Source organism: Rhopalosiphum maidis, chromosome 4 (assembly GCF_003676215.2).
Source record: "Rhopalosiphum maidis isolate BTI-1 chromosome 4, ASM367621v3, whole genome shotgun sequence".
Taxonomy (NCBI): domain Eukaryota; kingdom Metazoa; phylum Arthropoda; class Insecta; order Hemiptera; family Aphididae; genus Rhopalosiphum; species Rhopalosiphum maidis.
The window spans coordinates 55,853,886-55,875,705 of NC_040880.1; positions in this window are offsets into that span (position 1 = coordinate 55,853,886).

Here is a 21,820-nt window from a genome sequence, read left to right on the forward strand (position 1 = left end):
CAAAATAAGATGTTGATACTTTCCCAAAGTGGTATGAATGCAAATTTCTGTCTCAGCAAGCCTTGGGTTAACTGCTGCACTGCAATCTGAAAAAAATGTAGTCAGTTAAATTTGTAAGATTGGTGGAGAATTAATTGAGAAATGAGTGTTTCATAAGCCATAAAAAATTTGAATTTTTAATATACTCCAAAATTATCATATAAAAACAAGTATTATAGAGTTTATGAAACATTGGCATAAATGAAATGTATGATAGTTATTAATGCTAAATTAGAACCATTTTCTCAATCTAGTGGTCAAGGTTTAAAGATACTAACATGAGAATTGAGTATTTTATAAGCAATTAAAAAAATGAATTTGTAAAATACGTCAAATTTACCATATGAAAACATGTTTTATAGAGTTTATGAAACATTGGCTTACATGTAATGTATGAGAGTAATTAATGCTAAATAAGAAACATATTTTCTTTCTAGTGGTCAAGGTTTCAAGGTACTAACATGAGAATTGAGTATTTTATAAGCCATAAAAAATTTGAATTTGTAATTTACATTAAAATTATCATATAAAAACATGTTTTATAGAGTTTATGAAACATTGGCTTAAATGTAATGTATGAAAATAATTAATGCTAAATAAGAAACATATTCTCTTTCTAGTGGTGAAGGTTTAAAGATACTAACATGAGAATTGAGTATTTTATAAGCAATTAAAAAATGAATTTGTAAAATACGTCAAATTTACCATATAAAAACATGTTTTATAGAGTTTATGAAACATTGGCTTAAATGTAATGTATGAGAGTAATTAATACTAAATAAGAAACATATTTTCTTTCTAGTGGTCAAGGTTTCAAGGTACTAACATGAGAATTGAGTATTTTATAAGCCATAAAAAATTTGAATTTGTAATTTACATTAAAATTATCATATAAAAACATGTTTTATAGAGTTTATGAAACATTGGCTTAAATGTAATGTATGAAAATAATTAATGCTAAATAAGAAACATATTCTCTTTCTAGTGGTGAAGGTTTAAAGATACTAACATGAGAATTGAGTATTTTATAAGCAATTAAAAAATGAATTTGTAAAATACGTCAAATTTACCATATAAAAACATGTTTTATAGAGTTTATGAAACATTGGCTTAAATGTAATGTATGAGAGTAATTAATACTAAATAAGAAACATATTCTCTTTCTAGTGGTCAAGGTTTCAAGATACTGACATGAGAATTGAGTATTTTATAAGCAATTTAAAAAAATGAATTTGTAAAATACGCCAAATTTACCATATAAAAACATGTTTTATAGTGTTTATGAAGTATAGGCTTATATGTAATGTATGACAGTAATTAATGCTAAATAAGAAACATATTCTCTTTCTAGTGGTCAAGGTTTCAAGATTCTAACATGAGAATTGAGTATTTCATAAGCCATAAAAAATTTGAATTTGTAATTTATGTTAAAATTATCATATAAAAACATGTTTTATAGTGTTTATGAAGTATCAGCATCAACAAAAATACATGGAAGTTAATAATGCTAAATAAGAATCATTTACTTAATTCATTGGTCTTGGTTTCATGATACTAATTTTTTGTTTCACTAGTATTAATTTGCTATCAATTAAATTCAATAACTATTACACACATTGCATAAATCCAATATTATTATCAATATCTTCTAGTTAATTCTCAAAATAAGATGTTGATACTTTCCCAAAGTGGTATGAATGCAAATTCCTGTCTCAGCAAGCCTTGGGTTAACTGCTGCACTGCAATCTGAAAAAAATGTAGTCAGTTAAATATGTAAAATTAGTGGAGAATTAATTGAGAATTGAGTGTTTCATAAGCAGTTTAAAATATGAATTTATAACACGAGTCAAAATTGTCATTTAAAAGCATGTTTATAGTGTTTATGAAGTATCAGCATCAACGAAATACATGGAATTAATAATGCTTAATAAGAATCATTTACCCAATTAATTGGTCTAGGTTTCATGATATTTACTTTTTGTTTCACTAATATTAAGTTGCTATCAATTACATACAGTTATTATTACACGTACCTCGCAAAAGACCATTATTGTTATTATAAGTATCTTCTAGTTTATTTTCAAAATAAGATGTTGATATTTTCCAAAGTGGTATAAATGCAAATTCCTGTCTCAGCAAGCCTTGATTGAACTGCTGCTCTGCAATCTGAAAAAATGTAGTCAGTTAAATATGTAAAATTAGTGGAGAATTAATTGAGAATTGAGTGTTTCATAAGCAGTTTAAAATATGAATTTATAACACGAGTCAAAATTGTCATTTAATAGCATGTTTATAGTGTTTATGAAGTATCAGCATCAATGAATTACATGGAAGTTAATAATGCTAAAAAAGAATCATTTACTTAATCCAATTGTCACTACTACACACCATAAGGAGAACGAAAATAATTCTATAACAACTAGTGCGTGGACAACACTGGATAATTTAGAAATTGAAACAATCAAAACAAAAACTAACAGACAACCTTCATTTTTAATACAAAATAATTGAAAACTATTTACAGTTGAAACTTTAACACAAGTACGAATGTAAAACTGTAAAAAGATACGAAATTTAAGCATAAACAGATGATAACAAATAATAATTATGATAAGCCATAAAAGATTGTACAAATTAACAGAATGTTTTGTACTTTTAAAAAAGAATATACTTGTACAATAACTGAAAAATACCCCTTTTCCATATGAATTTGATGATAATTTTTCAATGATAAATTTAAATCATTTTCTTAATGCATTGGTCGAGGATCAGGACACTGACTTGTGTTAACTTCGGCCGTAAAATATGAACAATTCGTTGATATTATAAATATTCTTTCGTAAATGTACAAGACATTCGGTCAAAAGCCTAATAAATATACCGCCCCACTTCGGAGAGCAGTGGAACGGTGAACGGCTCACAACCAACTAGATTCTTCCTGTGGCAGGTCAGCCGTCGACCATGGTATGGGGAACCTCCCGCCCTCTGTTGGTGTTAATATCGACTTAATGATTAATTCTTCTATAAACAGTTGAAAATGTGAATTTGTAATTTTTGTCAAAATTATCATTTATATATAGTCTAAATAAAAGATTTTTATAGCATAGGTAAATAAGAAGAATAAAAATTAAAAGCTAAAAGTGTTTACTAATCTTTTATTCATATATATAACAAATAACAATTGTTTCACAACTAATAATTTATTATCAATTATATTCAATAACCATTACACACACATTGCATAAATCCAATATTATTATCAGTATCTTCTAGTTTTTTTTCAAAATGAGATGTTGATACTTTCCCAAAGTGGTATGAATGCAAATTTCTGTCTCAGCAAGCCTTGGGTGAACTGCTGCACTGCAATCTGAAAAAATGTAGTCAGTTAAATTTGTAAGATTGGTGGAGAATTAATTGAGAAATGAGTGTTTCATAAGCCATAAAAAATTTGAATTTTTAATATACTCCAAAATTATCATATAAAAACATGTTTTATAGAGTTTATGAAACATTGGCATAAATGAAATGTATGATAGTTATTAATGCTAAATTAGAACCATTTTCTAATCTAGTGGTCAAGGTTTAAAGATACTAACATGAGAATTGAGTATTTTATAAGCAATTAAAAAATGAATTTGTAAAATACGTCAATTTACCATATGAAAACATGTTTTATAGAGTTTATGAAACAGTGGCTTACATGTAATGTATGGAGTAATTAATGCTAAATAAGAAACATATTTTCTTTCTAGTGGTCAAGGTTTCAAGGTACTAACATGAGAATTGAGTATTTATAAGCCATAAAAAATTGAATTGTAATTTACATTAAAATATCATATAAAAACATGTTTTATAGAGTTATGAAACATTGGCTTAAATGTAATGTATGAAAATAATTAATGCTAAATAAAAAACATATTCTCTTTCTAGTGGTGAAGGTTAAAGATACTAACATGAGAATTGAGTATTTATAAGCAATTAAAAAATGAATTTGTAAAATACGTCAAATTTACCATATAAAAACATGTTTTATAGAGTTTATGAAACATTGGCTTAAATGTAATGTATGAGAGTAATTAATACTAAATAAGAAACATATTTTCTTTCTAGTGGTCAAGGTTTCAAGGTACTAACATGAGAATTGAGTATTTTATAAGCCATAAAAAATTTGAATTTGTAATTTACATTAAAATTATCATATAAAAACATGTTTTATAGAGTTTATGAAACATTGGCTTAAATGTAATGTATGAAAATAATTAATGCTAAATAAGAAACATATTCTCTTTCTAGTGGTGAAGGTTTAAAGATACTAACATGAGAATTGAGTATTTTATAAGCAATTAAAAAATGAATTTGTAAAATACGTCAAATTTACCATATAAAAACATGTTTATAGAGTTTATGAAACATTGGCTTAAATGTAATGTATGAGAGTAATTAATACTAAATAAGAAACATATTCTCTTTCTAGTGGTCAAGGTTTCAAGATACTGACATGAGAATTGAGTATTTTATAAGCAATTAAAAAAATGAATTTGTAAAATACGCCAAATTTACCATATAAAACATGTTTTATAGTGTTTATGAAGTATAGGCTTATATGTAATGTATGACAGTAATTAATGCTAAATAAGAAACATATTCTCTTTCTAGTGGTCAAGGTTTCAAGATTCTAACATGAGAATTGAGTATTTCATAAGCCATAAAAATTTGAATTTGTAATTTATGTTAAAATTATCATATAAAAACATGTTTTATAGTGTTTATGAAGTATCAGCATCAACAAAAATACATGGAAGTTAATAATGCTAAATAAGAATCATTTACTTAATTCATTGGTCTTGGTTTCATGATACTAATTTTTTGTTTCACTAGTATTAATTTGCTATCAATTAAATTCAATAACTATTACACACATTGCATAAATCCAATATTATTATCAATATCTTCTAGTTAATTCTCAAAATAAGATGTTGATACTTTCCCAAAGTGGTATGAATGCAAATTCCTGTCTCAGCAAGCCTTGGGTTAACTGCTGCACTGCAATCTGAAAAAAATGTAGTCAGTTAAATATGTAAAATTAGTGGAGAATTAATTGAGAATTGAGTGTTTCATAAGCAGTTTAAAATATGAATTTATAACACGAGTCAAAATTGTCATTTAAAGCATGTTTATAGTGTTTATGAAGTATCAGCATCAACGAAATACATGGAATTAATAATGCTTAATAAGAATCATTTACCCAATTAATTGGTCTAGGTTTCATGATATTTACTTTTTGTTTCACTAATATTAAGTTGCTATCAATTACATACAGTTATTATTACACGTACCTTGCAAAAGACCATTATTGTTATTATAAGTATCTTCTAGTTTATTTTCAAAATAAGATGTTGGTATTTTCCAAAGTGGTATAAATGCAAATTCCTGTCTCAGCAAGCCTTGATTGAACTGCTGCTCTGCAATCTGAAAAAAATGTAGTCAGTTAAATATGTAAAATTAGTGGAGAATTAATTGAGAATTGAGTGTTTCATAAGCAGTTTAAAATATGAATTTATAACACGAGTCAAAATTGTCATTTAAAAGCATGTTTATAGTGTTTATGAAGTATCAGCATCAATGAATTACATGGAAGTTAATAATGCTAAAAAAGAATCATTTACTTAATCCAATTGTCACTACTACACACCATAAGGAGAACGAAAATAATTCTATAACAACTAGTGCGTGGACAACACTGGATAATTTAGAAATTGAAACAATCAAAACAAAAACTAACAGACAACCTTCATTTTTAATACAAAATAATTGAAAACTATTTACAGTTGAAACTTTAACACAAGTACGAATGTAAAACTGTAAAAAGATACGAAATTTAAGCATAAACAGATGATAACAAATAATAATTATGATAAGCCATAAAAGATTGTACAAATTAACAGAATGTTTTGTACTTTTAAAAAAGAATACACTTGTACAATAACTGAAAAATACCCTTTTCCATATGAATTTGATGATAATTTTTCAATGATAAATTTAAATCATTTTCTTAATGCATTGGTCGAGGATCAGGACACTGACTTGTGTTAACTTCGGCCGTAAAATATGAACAATTCGTTGATATTATAAATATTCTTTCGTAAATGTACAAGACATTCGGTCAAAAGCCTAATAAATATACCGCCCCACTCCTGAGAGCAGTGGAACGGTGAACGGCTCACAACCAACTAGATTCTTCCTGTGGCAGGTCAGCCGTCGACCATGGTATGGGGAACCTCCCGCCCTCTGTTGGTGTTAATATCGACTTAATGATTAATTCTTCTATAAACGGTTGAAAATGTGAATTTGTAATTTTTGTCAAAATTATCATTTATATATAGTCTAAATAAAAGATTTTTATAGCATAGGTAAATAAGAAGAATAAAAATTACAAGCTAAAAGTGTTTACTAATCTTTTATTCATATATATAACAAATAACAATTGTTTCACAACTAATAATTTATTATCAATTATATTCAATAACCATTACACACACATTGCATAAATCCAATATTATTATCAGTATCTTCTAGTTTTTTTTTCAAAATAAGATGTTGATACTTTCCCAAAGTGGTATGAATGCAAATTTCTGTCTCAGCAAGCCTTGGGTTAACTGCTGCACTGCAATCTGAAAAAATGTAGTCAGTTAAATTTGTAAGATTGGTGGAGAATTAATTGAGAAATGAGTGTTTCATAATCAGTTTAAAATATGAATTTAAAACACGAGTCAAAATTATCATTTAAAAGCATGTTTACAGTGTTTATGAAGTATCAGCATCAATGAATTACATGGAAGTTAATAAAGTTAAATAAGAATCATTTACATAATTTAATGGTGTTGGTTTCATGTCAATTAATTGAGAATTGAGTGTTTCATAAGCCATAAAAAATTTGAATTTTTAATATACTCCAAAATTATCATATAAAAACAAGTTTATAGAGTTTATGAAACATTGGCATAAATGAAATGTATGATAGTTATTAATGCTAAATTAGAACCATTTTCTCAATCTAGTGGTCAAGGTTTAAAGATACTAACATGAGAATGAGTATTTTATAAGCAATTAAAAAAATGAATTTGTAAAATACGTCAAATTTACCATATAAAAACATGTTTTATAGAGTTTATGAAACATTGGCTTAAATGTAATGTATGAGAGTAATTAATGCTAAATAAGAAACATATTTTCTTTCTAGTGGTCAAGGTTTCAAGGTACTAACATGAGAATTGAGTATTTTATAAGCCATAAAAAATTTGAATTTGTAATTACATTAAAATTATCATATAAAAACATGTTTTATAGAGTTTATGAAACATTGGCTTAAATGTAATGTATGAAAATAATTAATGCTAAATAAGAAACATATTCTCTTTCTAGTGGTGAGGTTTAAAGATACTAACATGAGAATTGAGTATTTTATAAGCAATTAAAAAATGAATTTGTAAAATACCCCAAATTACCATATAAAAACATGTTTTATAGAGTTTATGAAACATTGGCTTAAATGTAATGTATGAAAGTAATTAATGCTAAATAAGAAACATATTCTCTTTCTAGTGGTCAAGGTTTCAAGATACTAACATGAGAATTGAGTATTTTATAAGCAATTAAAAAAATGAATTTGTAAAATACGCCAAATTTACCATATAAAAACATGTTTTATAGTGTTTATGAAACATTGGCTTAATGTAATGTATGAAAGTAATTAATGCTAAATAAGAAACATATTCTCTTTCTAGTGGTCAAGGTTTCAAGATACTAACATGAGAATTGAGTATTTTATAAGCCATAAAAAATTGAATTTGTAATTTACGCCAAAATTATCATATAAAAACATGTTTTATAGTGTTTATGAAGTATCAGCATCAACAAAAATACATGGAAGTTAATAATGCTAAATAAGAATCATTTACTTAATTCATTGGTATTGGTTTCATGATACTAATTTTTTGTTTCACTAGTATTAATTTGCTATCAATTATATTCAATAACCATTACACACACATTGCATAAATCCAATATTATTATCAATATCTTCTAGTTTATTTTCAAAATAAGATGTTGATACTTTCCCAAAGTAGTATGAATGCAAATTCCTGTCTCAGCAAGCCTTGGGTGAACTGCTGCACTGCAATCTGAAAAAAATGTAGTGAGTTAAATATGTAAAATTAGTGGAGAATTAATTGAGAATTGAGTGTTTCATAAGCAGTTTAAAATATGAATTTATAACACGAGTCAAAATTGTCATTTAAAAGCATGTTTATAGTGTTTATGAAGTATCAGCATCAACGAAATACATGGAATTAATAATGCTTAATAAGAATCATTTACCCAATTAATTGGTCTAGGTTTCATGATATTTACTTTTTGTTTCACTAATATTAAGTTGCTATCAATTACATACAGTTATTATTACACGTACCTTGCAAAAGACCATTATTGTTATTATAAGTATCTTCTAGTTTATTTTCAAAATAAGATGTTGGTATTTTCCAAAGTGGTATAAATGCAAATTCCTGTCTCAGCAAGCCTTGATTGAACTGCTGCTCTGCAATCTGAAAAAAATGTAGTCAGTTAAATATGTAAAATTAGTGGAGAATTAATTGAGAATTGAGTGTTTCATAAGCAGTTTAAAATATGAATTTATAACACGAGTCAAAATTGTCATTTAAAAGCATGTTTATAGTGTTTATGAAGTATCAGCATCAATGAATTACATGGAAGTTAATAATGCTAAAAAAGAATCATTTACTTAATCCAATTGTCACTACTACACACCATAAGGAGAACGAAAATAATTCTATAACAACTAGTGCGTGGACAACACTGGATAATTTAGAAATTGAAACAATCAAAACAAAAACTAACAGACAACCTTCATTTTTAATACAAAATAATTGAAAACTATTTACAGTTGAAACTTTAACACAAGTACGAATGTAAAACTGTAAAAAGATACGAAATTTAAGCATAAACAGATGATAACAAATAATAATTATGATAAGCCATAAAAGATTGTACAAATTAACAGAATGTTTTGTACTTTTAAAAAAGAATACACTTGTACAATAACTGAAAAATACCCTTTTTCCATATGAATTTGATGATAATTTTTCAATGATAAATTTAAATCATTTTCTTAATGCATTGGTCGAGGATCAGGACACTGACTTGTGTTAACTTCGGCCGTAAAATATGAACAATTCGTTGATATTATAAATATTCTTTCGTAAATGTACAAGACATTCGGTCAAAAGCCTAATAAATATACCGCCCCACTCCTGAGAGCAGTGGAACGGTGAACGGCTCACAACCAACTAGATTCTTCCTGTGGCAGGTCAGCCGTCGACCATGGTATGGGGAACCTCCCGCCCTCTGTTGGTGTTAATATCCACTTAATGATTAATTCTTCTATAAACGGTTGAAAATGTGAATTTGTAATTTTTGTCAAAATTATCATTTATATATAGTCTAAATAAAAGATTTTTATAGCATAGGTAAATAAGAAGAATAAAAATTACAAGCTAAAAGTGTTTACTAATCTTTTATTCATATATATAACAAATAACAATTGTTTCACAACTAATAATTTATTATCAATTATATTCAATAACCATTACACACACATTGCATAAATCCAATATTATTATCAATATCTTCTAGTTTATTTTCAAAATAAGATGTTGATACTTTCCCAAAGTGGTATGAATGCAAATTTCTGTCTCAGCAAGCCTTGGGTGAACTGCTGCACTGCAATCTGAAAAAATGTAGTCAGTTAAATTTGTAAGATTGGTGGAGAATTAATTGAGAAATGAGTGTTTCATAATCAGTTTAAAATATGAATTTAAAACACGAGTCAAAATTATCATTTAAAAGCATGTTTACAGTGTTTATGAAGTATCAGCATCAATGAATTCATGGAAGTTAATAATTATAAGATATTACATATGTAATTGGAGTCATTGGAATTGATGTTCTAAGCATAAAAAATTGAATTTTTAATAAGAATCATTATCATATAAAAAGTTTATAAAGTTTATAACATTGACATAAATGAAATGTAATAGTTATATGCTAAATTAGAACCATTTTCATCAATCTAGTGGTCAAGGTTTAAAATACTAACATGAGAATTGAGTTTTTATAAGCATTAAAAAAATGAATTGTAAAATATACGTCAAATTTCACCATATAAAACATGTTTTTATAGAGTTTATGACACAATTGGCTAAATGTAATGTATGAGAGTAATTAATGCTAAATAAGAAACATATTTTCTTTCTAGTGGTCAAGGTTTCAAGGTACTAACATGAGAATTGAGTATTTTATAAGCCATAAAAAATTTGAATTTGTAAATTACATTAAAATTATCATATAAAAACATGTTTTATAGAGTTTATGAAACATTGGCTTAAATGTAATGTATGAAAATAATTAATGCTAAATAAGAAACATATTCTCTTTCTAGTGGTGAAGGTTTAAAGATACTAACATGAGAATTGAGTATTTTATAAGCAATTAAAAAATGAATTTGTAAAATACGTCAAATTTACCATAAAAAAACATGTTTTATAGAGTTTATGAAACATTGGCTTAAATGTAATGTATGAGAGTAATTAATGCTAAATAAGAAACATATTTTCTTTCTAGTGGTCAAGGTTTCAAGGTACTAACATGAGAATTGAGTATTTTATAAGCCATAAAAAATTTGAATTTGTAAATACATTAAAATTATCATATAAAAACATGTTTTATAGAGTTTATGAAACATTGGCTTAAATGTAATGTATGAAAATAATTAATGCTAAATAAGAAACATATTCTCTTTCTAGTGGTGAAGGTTTAAAGATACTAACATGAGAATTGAGTATTTTATAAGCAATTAAAAAAATGAATTTGTAAAATACGTCAAATTTACCATATAAAAACATGTTTTATAGAGTTTATGAAACATTGGCTTAAATGTAATGTATGAGAGTAATTAATGCTAAATAAGAAACATATTTCTTTCTAGTGGTCAAGGTTTCAAGGTACTAACATGAGAATTGAGTATTTTATAAGCAATTAAAAAATGAATTTGTAAAATACGCCAAATTTACCATATAAAAACATGTTTTATAGAGTTTATGAAACATTGGCTTAAATGTAATGTATGAGAGTAATTAATACTAAATAAGAAACATATTTTTTCTAGTGGTCAAGGTTTCAAGGTACTAACATGAGAATTGAGTATTTTATAAGCAATTAAAAAAATGAATTTGTAATTTACATTAAATTATCATATAAAAACATGTTTTATAGAGTTTATGAAACATTGGCTTAAATGTAATGTATGAAAATAATTATGCTAAATAAGAAACATATTCTCTTTCTAGTAGTGAAGGTTTCAAGATACTAACATGAGAATTGAGTATTTTATAAGCAATTAAAAAAATGAATTTGTAAAATACGCCAAATCTACCATATAAAAACATGTTTTATAGTGTTTATGAAGTATCAGCATCAACAAAAATACATGGAAGTTAATAATGCTAAATAAGAATCATTTACTTAATTCATTGGTATTGGTTTCATGATACTAATTTTTTGTTTCACTAGTATTAATTTGCTATCAATTATATTCAATAACCATTACACACACATTGCATAAATCCAATATTATTATCAATATCTTCTAGTTTATTTTCAAAATAAGATGTTGATACTTTCCCAAAGTAGTATGAATGCAAATTCCTGTCTCAGCAAGCCTTGGGTGAACTGCTGCACTGCAATCTGAAAAAAATGTAGTGAGTTAAATATGTAAAATTAGTGGAGAATTAATTGAGAATTGAGTGTTTCATAAGCAGTTTAAAATATGAATTTATAACACGAGTCAAAATTGTCATTTAAAAGCATGTTTATAGTGTTTATGAAGTATCAGCATCAACGAAATACATGGAATTAATAATGCTTAATAAGAATCATTTACCCAATTAATTGGTCTAGGTTTCATGATATTTACTTTTTGTTTCACTAATATTAAGTTGCTATCAATTACATACAGTTATTATTACACGTACCTTGCAAAAGACCATTATTGTTATTATAAGTATCTTCTAGTTTATTTTCAAAATAAGATGTTGGTATTTTCCAAAGTGGTATAAATGCAAATTCCTGTCTCAGCAAGCCTTGATTGAACTGCTGCTCTGCAATCTGAAAAAAATGTAGTCAGTTAAATATGTAAAATTAGTGGAGAATTAATTGAGAATTGAGTGTTTCATAAGCAGTTTAAAATATGAATTTATAACACGAGTCAAAATTGTCATTTAAAAGCATGTTTATAGTGTTTATGAAGTATCAGCATCAATGAATTACATGGAAGTTAATAATGCTAAAAAAGAATCATTTACTTAATCCAATTGTCACTACTACACACCATAAGGAGAACGAAAATAATTCTATAACAACTAGTGCGTGGACAACACTGGATAATTTAGAAATTGAAACAATCAAAACAAAAACTAACAGACAACCTTCATTTTTAATACAAAATAATTGAAAACTATTTACAGTTGAAACTTTAACACAAGTACGAATGTAAAACTGTAAAAAGATACGAAATTTAAGCATAAACAGATGATAACAAATAATAATTATGATAAGCCATAAAAGATTGTACAAATTAACAGAATGTTTTGTACTTTTAAAAAAGAATACACTTGTACAATAACTGAAAAATACCCTTTTTCCATATGAATTTGATGATAATTTTTCAATGATAAATTTAAATCATTTTCTTAATGCATTGGTCGAGGATCAGGACACTGACTTGTGTTAACTTCGGCCGTAAAATATGAACAATTCGTTGATATTATAAATATTCTTTCGTAAATGTACAAGACATTCGGTCAAAAGCCTAATAAATATACCGCCCCACTCCTGAGAGCAGTGGAACGGTGAACGGCTCACAACCAACTAGATTCTTCCTGTGGCAGGTCAGCCGTCGACCATGGTATGGGGAACCTCCCGCCCTCTGTTGGTGTTAATATCCACTTAATGATTAATTCTTCTATAAACGGTTGAAAATGTGAATTTGTAATTTTTGTCAAAATTATCATTTATATATAGTCTAAATAAAAGATTTTTATAGCATAGGTAAATAAGAAGAATAAAAATTACAAGCTAAAAGTGTTTACTAATCTTTTATTCATATATATAACAAATAACAATTGTTTCACAACTAATAATTTATTATCAATTATATTCAATAACCATTACACACACATTGCATAAATCCAATATTATTATCAATATCTTCTAGTTTATTTTCAAAATAAGATGTTGATACTTTCCCAAAGTGGTATGAATGCAAATTTCTGTCTCAGCAAGCCTTGGGTGAACTGCTGCACTGCAATCTGAAAAAATGTAGTCAGTTAAATTTGTAAGATTGGTGGAGAATTAATTGAGAAATGAGTGTTTCATAATCAGTTTAAAATATGAATTTAAAACACGAGTCAAAATTATCATTTAAAAGCATGTTTACAGTGTTTATGAAGTATCAGCATCAATGAATTACATGGAAGTTAATAAAGTTAAATAAGAATCATTTACATAATTTAATGGTGTTGGTTTCATGTCAATTAATTGAGAATTGAGTGTTTCATAAGCCATAAAAAATTTGAATTTTTAATATACTCCAAAATTATCATATAAAAACAAGTTTTATAGAGTTTATGAAACATTGGCATAAATGAAATGTATGATAGTTATTAATGCTAAATTAGAACCATTTTCTCAATCTAGTGGTCAAGGTTTAAAGATACTAACATGAGAATTGAGTATTTTATAAGCAATTAAAAAAATGAATTTGTAAAATACGTCAAATTTACCATATAAAAACATGTTTTATAGAGTTTATGAAACATTGGCTTAAATGTAATGTATGAGAGTAATTAATGCTAAATAAGAAACATATTTTCTTTCTAGTGGTCAAGGTTTCAAGGTACTAACATGAGAATTGAGTATTTTATAAGCCATAAAAAATTTGAATTTGTAAATTACATTAAAATTATCATATAAAAACATGTTTTATAGAGTTTATGAAACATTGGCTTAAATGTAATGTATGAAAATAATTAATGCTAAATAAGAAACATATTCTCTTTCTAGTGGTGATGGTTTAAAGATACTAACATGAGAATTGAGTATTTTATAAGCAATTAAAAAAATGAATTTGTAAAATACGTCAAATTTACCATAAAAAAACATGTTTTATAGAGTTTATGAAACATTGGCTTAAATGTAATGTATGAGAGTAATTAATACTAAATAAGAAACATATTTTCTTTCTAGTGGTCAAGGTTTCAAGGTACTAACATGAGAATTGAGTATTTTATAAGCCATAAAAAATTTGAATTTGTAATTACATTAAAATTATCATATAAAAACATGTTTTATAGAGTTTATGAAACATTGGCTTAAATGTAATGTATGAAATAATTAATGCTAAATAAGAAACATATTCTCTTTCTAGTGGTGAAGGTTTAAAGATACTAACATGAGAATTGAGTATTTTATAAGCAATTAAAAAATGAATTTGTAAAATACGTCAAATTTACCATAAAAAAACATGTTTTATAGAGTTTATGAAACATTGGCTTAAATGTAATGTATGAGAGTAATTAATACTAAATAAGAAACATATTTTCTTTCTAGTGGTCAAGGTTTCAAGGTACTAACATGAGAATTGAGTATTTTATAAGCAATTAAAAAATGAATTTGTAAAATACGCCAAATTACCATATAAAAACATGTTTTATAGAGTTTATGAAACATTGGCTTAAATGTAATGTATGAGAGTAATTAATGCTAAATAAGAAACATATTTTCTTTCTAGTGGTCAAGGTTTCAAGGTACTAACATGAGAATTGAGTATTTTATAAGCAATTAAAAAATTGAATTTGTAATTTACATTAAAATTATCATATAAAAACATGTTTTATAGAGTTTATGAAACATTGGCTTAAATGTAATGTATGAAAATAATTATTGCTAAATAAGAAACATATTCTCTTTCTAGTAGTGAAGGTTTCAAGATACTAACATGAGAATTGAGTATTTTATAAGCAATTAAAAAAATGAATTTGTAAAATACGCCAAATCTACCATATAAAAACATGTTTTATAGTGTTTATGAAGTATCAGCATCAACAAAAATACATGGAAGTTAATAATGCTAAATAAGAATCATTTACTTAATTCATTGGTATTGGTTTCATGATACTAATTTTTTGTTTCACTAGTATTAATTTGCTATCAATTATATTCAATAACCATTACACACACATTGCATAAATCCAATATTATTATCAATATCTTCTAGTTTATTTTCAAAATAAGATGTTGATACTTTCCCAAAGTAGTATGAATGCAAATTCCTGTCTCAGCAAGCCTTGGGTGAACTGCTGCACTGCAATCTGAAAAAAATGTAGTGAGTTAAATATGTAAAATTAGTGGAGAATTAATTGAGAATTGAGTGTTTCATAAGCAGTTTAAAATATGAATTTATAACACGAGTCAAAATTGTCATTTAAAAGCATGTTTATAGTGTTTATGAAGTATCAGCATCAACGAAATACATGGAATTAATAATGCTTAATAAGAATCATTTACCCAATTAATTGGTCTAGGTTTCATGATATTTACTTTTTGTTTCACTAATATTAAGTTGCTATCAATTACATACAGTTATTATTACACGTACCTTGCAAAAGACCATTATTGTTATTATAAGTATCTTCTAGTTTATTTTCAAAATAAGATGTTGGTATTTTCCAAAGTGGTATAAATGCAAATTCCTGTCTCAGCAAGCCTTGATTGAACTGCTGCTCTGCAATCTGAAAAAAATGTAGTCAGTTAAATATGTAAAATTAGTGGAGAATTAATTGAGAATTGAGTGTTTCATAAGCAGTTTAAAATATGAATTTATAACACGAGTCAAAATTGTCATTTAAAAGCATGTTTATAGTGTTTATGAAGTATCAGCATCAATGAATTACATGGAAGTTAATAATGCTAAAAAAGAATCATTTACTTAATCCAATTGTCACTACTACACACCATAAGGAGAACGAAAATAATTCTATAACAACTAGTGCGTGGACAACACTGGATAATTTAGAAATTGAAACAATCAAAACAAAAACTAACAGACAACCTTCATTTTTAATACAAAATAATTGAAAACTATTTACAGTTGAAACTTTAACACAAGTACGAATGTAAAACTGTAAAAAGATACGAAATTTAAGCATAAACAGATGATAACAAATAATAATTATGATAAGCCATAAAAGATTGTACAAATTAACAGAATGTTTTGTACTTTTAAAAAAGAATACACTTGTACAATAACTGAAAAATACCCTTTTTCCATATGAATTTGATGATAATTTTTCAATGATAAATTTAAATCATTTTCTTAATGCATTGGTCGAGGATCAGGACACTGACTTGTGTTAACTTCGGCCGTAAAATATGAACAATTCGTTGATATTATAAATATTCTTTCGTAAATGTACAAGACATTCGGTCAAAAGCCTAATAAATATACCGCCCCACTCCTGAGAGCAGTGGAACGGTGAACGGCTCACAACCAACTAGATTCTTCCTGTGGCAGGTCAGCCGTCGACCATGGTATGGGGAACCTCCCGCCCTCTGTTGGTGTTAATATCCACTTAATGATTAATTCTTCTATAAACGGTTGAAAATGTGAATTTGTAATTTTTGTCAAAATTATCATTTATATATAGTCTAAATAAAAGATTTTTATAGCATAGGTAAATAAGAAGAATAAAAATTACAAGCTAAAAGTGTTTACTAATCTTTTATTCATATATATAACAAATAACAATTGTTTCACAACTAATAATTTATTATCAATTATATTCAATAACCATTACACACACATTGCATAAATCCAATATTATTATCAATATCTTCTAGTTTATTTTCAAAATAAGATGTTGATACTTTCCCAAAGTGGTATGAATGCAAATTTCTGTCTCAGCAAGCCTTGGGTGAACTGCTGCACTGCAATCTGAAAAAATGTAGTCAGTTAAATTTGTAAGATTGGTGGAGAATTAATTGAGAAATGAGTGTTTCATAATCAGTTTAAAATATGAATTTAAAACACGAGTCAAAATTATCATTTAAAAGCATGTTTACAGTGTTTATGAAGTATCAGCATCAATGAATTACATGGAAGTTAATAAAGTTAAATAAGAATCATTTACATAATTTAATGGTGTTGGTTTCATGTCAATTAATTGAGAATTGAGTGTTTCATAAGCCATAAAAAATTTGAATTTTTAATATACTCCAAAATTATCATATAAAAACAAGTTTTATAGAGTTTATGAAACATTGGCATAAATGAAATGTATGATAGTTATTAATGCTAAATTAGAACCATTTTCTCAATCTAGTGGTCAAGGTTTAAAGATACTAACATGAGAATTGAGTATTTTATAAGCAATTAAAAAAATGAATTTGTAAAATACGTCAAATTTACCATATAAAAACATGTTTTATAGAGTTTATGAAACATTGGCTTAAATGTAATGTATGAGAGTAATTAATGCTAAATAAGAAACATATTTTCTTTCTAGTGGTCAAGGTTTCAAGGTACTAACATGAGAATTGAGTATTTTATAAGCCATAAAAAATTTGAATTTGTAAATTACATTAAAATTATCATATAAAAACATGTTTTATAGAGTTTATGAAACATTGGCTTAAATGTAATGTATGAAAATAATTAATGCTAAATAAGAAACATATTCTCTTTCTAGTGGTGATGGTTTAAAGATACTAACATGAGAATTGAGTATTTTATAAGCAATTAAAAAATGAATTTGTAAAATACGTCAAATTTACCATAACAACATGTTTTATATTGTTTATGAACATTGGCTTAATGTAATGTATGAGAGTAATTAATACTAAATAGAAACATATTTCTTTTCTAGTGGTCCAGGTTTCAAGTACTAACATGAGAATTGGTATTTTATAAGCCATAAAAAATTTGAATTTGTAATTACATTAAATTATCATATAAAAACATGTTTTATAGAGTTTATGAAACATTGGCTTAAATGTAATGTATGAAAATAATTAATGCTAAATAGAAACATATTCTCTTTCTAGTGGTGATGGTTTAAAGATACTAACATGAGAATTGAGTATTTTATAAGCAATTAAAAAATGAATTTGTAAAATACGTCAAATTTACCATAAAAAAACATTTTTATAGAGTTTATGAAACATGGCTTAAATGTAATGTATGAGAGTAATTAATACTAAATAAGAAACATATTTTCTTTCTAGTGGTCAAGGTTTCAAGGTACTACCTGAGAATTGAGTATTTTATAAGCAATTAAAAAAATGAATTTGTAAAATACGCCAAATTTACCATATAAAAACATGTTTTATAGTGTTTATGAAACATTGGCTTAAATGTAATGTATGAGAGTAATTAATACTAAATAAGAAACATATTTTCTTTCTAGTGGTCAAGGTTTCAAGGTACTAACATGAGAATTGAGATTTTATAAGCCATAAAAATTTGAATTTGTAATTTACATTAAAATTATCATATAAAACATGTTTTATAGAGTTTATGAAACATTGGCTTAAATGTAATGTATGAAAATAATTAATGCTAAATAAGAAACATATTCTCTTTCTAGTGGTGAAGGTTTCAAGATACTAAACATGAGAATTGAGTATTTTATAAGCAATTAAAAAATGAATTGTAAAATACGCCAAATCTACCATATAAAAACATGTTTATAGTGTTTATGAAGTATCAGCATCAACAAAAATACATGGAAGTTAATAATGCTAAATAAGAATCATTTACTTAATTCATTGGTATTGGTTTCATGATACTAATTTTTTGTTTCACTAGTATTAATTTGCTATCAATTATATTCAATAACCATTACACACACATTGCATAAATCCAATATTATTATCAATATCTTCTAGTTTATTTTCAAAATAAGATGTTGATACTTTCCCAAAGTAGTATGAATGCAAATTCCTGTCTCAGCAAGCCTTGGGTGAACTGCTGCACTGCAATCTGAAAAAAATGTAGTGAGTTAAATATGTAAAATTAGTGGAGAATTAATTGAGAATTGAGTGTTTCATAAGCAGTTTAAAATATGAATTTATAACACGAGTCAAAATTGTCATTTAAAAGCATGTTTATAGTGTTTATGAAGTATCAGCATCAACGAAATACATGGAATTAATAATGCTTAATAAGAATCATTTACCCAATTAATTGGTCTAGGTTTCATGATATTTACTTTTTGTTTCACTAATATTAAGTTGCTATCAATTACATACAGTTATTATTACACGTACCTTGCAAAAGACCATTATTGTTATTATAAGTATCTTCTAGTTTATTTTCAAAATAAGATGTTGGTATTTTCCAAAGTGGTATAAATGCAAATTCCTGTCTCAGCAAGCCTTGATTGAACTGCTGCTCTGCAATCTGAAAAAAATGTAGTCAGTTAAATATGTAAAATTAGTGGAGAATTAATTGAGAATTGAGTGTTTCATAAGCAGTTTAAAATATGAATTTATAACACGAGTCAAAATTGTCATTTAAAAGCATGTTTATAGTGTTTATGAAGTATCAGCATCAATGAATTACATGGAAGTTAATAATGCTAAAAAAGAATCATTTACTTAATCCAATTGTCACTACTACACACCATAAGGAGAACGAAAATAATTCTATAACAACTAGTGCGTGGACAACACTGGATAATTTAGAAATTGAAACAATCAAAACAAAAACTAACAGACAACCTTCATTTTTAATACAAAATAATTGAAAACTATTTACAGTTGAAACTTTAACACAAGTACGAATGTAAAACTGTAAAAAGATACGAAATTTAAGCATAAACAGATGATAACAAATAATAATTATGATAAGCCATAAAAGATTGTACAAATTAACAGAATGTTTTGTACTTTTAAAAAAGAATACACTTGTACAATAACTGAAAAATACCCTTTTTCCATATGAATTTGATGATAATTTTTCAATGATAAATTTAAATCATTTTCTTAATGCATTGGTCGAGGATCAGGACACTGACTTGTGTTAACTTCGGCCGTAAAATATGAACAATTCGTTGATATTATAAATATTCTTTCGTAAATGTACAAGACATTCGGTCAAAAGCCTAATAAATATACCGCCCCACTCCTGAGAGCAGTGGAACGGTGAACGGCTCACAACCAACTAGATTCTTCCTGTGGCAGGTCAGCCGTCGACCATGGTATGGGGAACCTCCCGCCCTCTGTTGGTGTTAATATCCACTTAATGATTAATTCTTCTATAAACGGTTGAAAATGTGAATTTGTAATTTTTGTCAAAATTATCATTTATATATAGTCTAAATAAAAGATTTTTATAGCATAGGTAAATAAGAAGAATAAAAATTACAAGCTAAAAGTGTTTACTAATCTTTTATTCATATATATAACAAATAACAATTGTTTCACAACTAATAATTTATTATCAATTATATTCAATAACCATTACACACACATTGCATAAATCCAATATTATTATCAATATCTTCTAGTTTATTTTCAAAATAAGATGTTGATACTTTCCCAAAGTGGTATGAATGCAAATTTCTGTCTCAGCAAGCCTTGGGTGAACTGCTGCACTGCAATCTGAAAAAATGTAGTCAGTTAAATTTGTAAGATTGGTGGAGAATTAATTGAGAAATGAGTGTTTCATAATCAGTTTAAAATATGAATTTAAAACACGAGTCAAAATTATCATTTAAAAGCATGTTTACAGTGTTTATGAAGTATCAGCATCAATGAATTACATGGAAGTTAATAAAGTTAAATAAGAATCATTTACATAATTTAATGGTGTTGGTTTCATGTCAATTAATTGAGAATTGAGTGTTTCATAAGCCATAAAAAATTTGAATTTTTAATATACTCCAAAATTATCATATAAAAACAAGTTTTATAGAGTTTATGAAACATTGGCATAAATGAAATGTATGATAGTTATTAATGCTAAATTAGAACCATTTTCTCAATCTAGTGGTCAAGGTTTAAAGATACTAACATGAGAATTGAGTATTTTATAAGCAATTAAAAAAATGAATTTGTAAAATACGTCAAATTTACCATATAAAAACATGTTTTATAGAGTTTATGAAACATTGGCTTAAATGTAATGTATGAGAGTAATTAATGCTAAATAAGAAACATATTTTCTTTCTAGTGGTCAAGGTTTCAAGGTACTAACATGAGAATTGAGTATTTTATAAGCCATAAAAAATTTGAATTTGTAAATTACATTAAAATTATCATATAAAAACATGTTTTATAGAGTTTATGAAACATTGGCTTAAATGTAATGTATGAAAATAATTAATGCTAAATAAGAAACATATTCTCTTTCTAGTGGTGATGGTTTAAAGATACTAACATGAGAATTGAGTATTTTATAAGCAATTAAAAAAATGAATTTGTAAAATACGTCAAATTTACCATAAAAAAACATGTTTTATAGAGTTTATGAAACATTGGCTTAAATGTAATGTATGAGAGTAATTAATACTAAATAAGAAACATATTTTCTTTCTAGTGGTCAAGGTTTCAAGGTACTAACATGAGAATTGAGTATTTTATAAGCCATAAA